General features: G+C 39.0%; 1 non-coding gene across 1 annotated transcript; it reads right to left on the bottom strand.

Moving 5' to 3' along the window:
• Positions 1 to 3179: 3179 nt before the first annotated feature.
• Positions 3180 to 3286, bottom strand: LOC145019022 (small nucleolar RNA R71). Its single transcript, XR_013667342.1, has one exon. It is a non-coding gene; the product is annotated as a small nucleolar RNA R71 (small nucleolar RNA).
• Between the last annotated feature and the right edge of the window lie 270 nt (positions 3287 to 3556).

The raw sequence follows: 3556 nt of genomic DNA, 5'->3' as shown, positions 1-3556 counted from the left end.
TCCATTTCTAGTCTGTATCGCCAACAAACATGGGGTTTCTCCTTCTTCAGTATACCGGGGATGTGAGTTAGAGATCTTTGGGGTGTTTTTCCCGATATACTTGATTCCGATTCCCATGGGGGAAGTGTGTGTGATTGTGGGAATGGACTGGCTCAGTCGTTTCGATGCCATATTCGACTGCGAGGTTCAGCGAGTGGTGGTTCAAACCCCAAGTAGGGGAGAACTGATTATCTATGGTGAGGTTCCATATTGGGATCAACGTTTTGTTCAGCTGCCAGGGCTCGATAGTACATTTATCATGGGTGTGTAGGTTATCTAGTGTATGTGCTGGATACGCAGGTCAGAGATCAGGTTTCAATTTTAGAGGTTCTGGTGGTTAGAGAGTTGGCTGATGTGTTTCCGGAGGAGTTGCCAAGAGTGCCTCCGGAGAGATAGGTCGAGTTTAGGATCGACCTAGTACCAGGTGTGGACCTTATTGCTAAGGCGTTATATCGATTGGCACCACCGAAGATGCAGGAGCTGTCGTCGCAGCTACAGGAACTACTGGGCAAGCAGTTCATTCATCCGAGCAGTTCTCCATGGTGAGCACTGATACTCTTCATGAAGAAGAAGGATGGTTCGCACCAGATGTGCATAGACTACCGAGAGTTGAACCAGTTAACAGTGAAAAACCGTTATCCACTCCCGAGGATAGATGACATATTTGATCAGTTGTGAGGAGCATCTTGGTTCTCCAAGATAGATTTGACTTCTGGGTATCACCAGGTTAGAGTGAGGGAGGAGGACGTGGAGAAGACCGCTCGAATTTGTTATGGACATTACGAGTGCGTGGTGATTCGATTTGGGCTCACCAATACGCCTGCATTATTTATGGACCTGATGATTTAGGTCTACAGACCGACGCTCGATCGCTCGGTCATATTAATCATAGATGATATTGATATGTGCATAATTAGTTAATTAATTAGCATATATTCTTAGTTCTTTTTGATTAATTATGTGAATAATGTGGACAAAAGGTACTTAAAATGTTGTGAATTTTGTTTTCAGTCCAAAAGATATGCTTGGAAGCAAAAAGGAGAAAAGGGAAGCAATTGAAGATCAAAGAGTGAAAGAAGGTGATATACTCGGCGAGTAGATCGACCCTACTCAGAGAGTACACGAGGACATTCCAGAAGATAAATACGACTGCTGATTCAAGACGGATAAGTATGGATCTACTCGGCGAGTTGATTCTGCTACTCACCGAGTACACCCTGTTTTGGGATATCTATAAAACACGAATCCTTATCTCATGGGATGATACTCCTGGCGATTTTTGAAGTTTTAGCTGCGACTAAGAGACTCAGAAGACGTTAAGGAACCCTAGGCTTCAATAGTTGGAAGAATTCAAGCAATTAGGTTAATTCTACCACTTAGACTTAGGAATTGAATATGTTTGCTTTAGTAAACTTTGTTTTTATGTTTGTTTCTACTGCAATTATGAGCTAAATTCGTTTTTTGTTTCTGTTTGGGGAATACCAAAGAACTCCTATGGTTTGATTATTGATTATTGCTTAATTGTCTATTGGTGATTTATTAAATTAAGTTTGTTAAAGAACCTTATGTATTAATCACTACTATTTTCTGTTAATTGGACGGCAATTAGGTTGCATGAACATCACTTAATTGTTAACCTCATATGGCTATGTGAATGCTAAACCATATGCTTAGAAGTAATGATTATGAAACTAAGATTAATAAGAAAATAGGAAGATTAATGTGTGAGCATGTTTGAGAAACCATCAACAAGAGGTTAATTGAATTAATAACTTAATTGACCATTACAAATCTTATTTAATCCAAATAATTAATCTAGGGAATTAATTAGTTTAAACACTTGATCAATGCTTAAATTAGTTAATTGTCTAAGGGTTAGGAGTAATGAATATGAACCTAACTATTATAATTGGTAACCAATAGCAATTAATCTACCTTAAACTTAAATAACCATAGGAGTGAATTGGTTCAACCTAAATAGAAACATCATTATCAAATTTCGTGAATAGTTGTTGCTTTAGTTAATTAGTTAATTTAGTTTGTCTAAGTTTCTAGTCTTGCAAAACTAGAGAAAAACCCTTTACTTTTATTATTTGTTTTAGTTAAAATTAGCTATTAGTTTAATTTTCCGTTCCCTGAGTTCGATACCTTACTTATCAATCTATACCACTTAAAGACAGGTTCACTGCCTTTGTGTGCTCAAATTATTAATAAAAAGTAGGGATAAAACTAGTTGGTTTTACACACATCAAGTTTTTGGCGCCGTTGCCGGGGAACGGTTCTAAATAATTAAGCTAATTCCTAATTTTTTCGATCCTTTGTGTGAGTTTACTTGTATAAAGTTCATTTATTGCAATTTAGTAATTAGTAATTAGGTTTTAGTATCTGTTTTAGTTAGTTTAAAACTTAGAATTTTTTTTGAAATATCACTGATACTCGCCGAGTGCAATCGCACCTACTCGGCGAGTAGCAGTTTAGTCAGCAGTAGATTTTCTTTATTTTTACAATCTTTTTGTTCTTTTTACGCTTTTTATTTGATTGATTTCAGGACTTTCATGACCAGAGGAGCAAACACACCATTGGTACCCCCGTTTGAAGACCCCGAATCCACATTGAAAAGAAACAAAGGGAAGGACGTGGAGAGTTCAAGCACACCAAGGAAATCACCATTGTCCAACTTGAAGACTGTTTTTGGGAAAAAGAAGAGTAGTAAATCAGGAGCTTCTAGCGCTTCTTTGATAATTGAGGAGCCAATTCAAGAAGATATTGGATATGAGACCGAGGAAGAAGAGGAGGCAACGTACGAGCAAGAAACCGAGTCGGAGGAAGAGTTAGCGTTCACTCCCGCGACTGCTACCTTCGAGCTAAAAGGCCATATACTAGCTTCACTTAAGGAAATACCTTTCTATGGGAAAGATCATGAAGATGCCTACAAACATTTGGATGAAGTCAATGATGTTGCTGATTACTTCAATATTCCAAATGTAACCCGCGAAACTCAACTACTTCGTATGCTTCCGGTAACCTTCAAGGGTGCTGCTAAAGACTGGCTCAAGTCACTTCCCCCCGGATCAGTCACTACTTGGGCCAGAATGAAGGAAGAATTTATTGATCACTTTTGACCACCATCCAAGATAGCCAAACTAAAGAAGGCCATTGCAAACTTTGAACAACAAGCTGGAGAGTCTTTATATGAAGCATGGGAGAGGTACAAAGGTCTGCTAAGAAACTGCCCACACCATGATCTAAACAGCCAGCAAGAAGTTTCCATCTTCTATGATGGAGTCAATGTCACAACCCGGCAGTTGCTAGACTCACAAGGCCCACTTACAAAGAAGCCACCCCCGGTGATTAAAGAATTGATTGAGGAATTCTCTAATAACTCTAGAGAATACCACAACCCTATGAATGATGTCACGAGGGGAGCCGCGTATGCTGCTACTGAAGATTTATCCGCGGTCATGGCCATGTTAAAAACCATGGATAGGAGAATGGACAAAATGGATCAAACTATCCA

This window comes from Lactuca saligna, chromosome 9, assembly GCF_052625555.1.
Source record: "Lactuca saligna cultivar CGN05327 chromosome 9, ASM5262555v1, whole genome shotgun sequence".
Taxonomy (NCBI): Eukaryota; Viridiplantae; Streptophyta; class Magnoliopsida; order Asterales; family Asteraceae; genus Lactuca; species Lactuca saligna.
The sequence above is the reverse complement of the archived record's forward strand: the minus strand, read 5'-3'. Positions and strand labels throughout refer to the sequence as shown.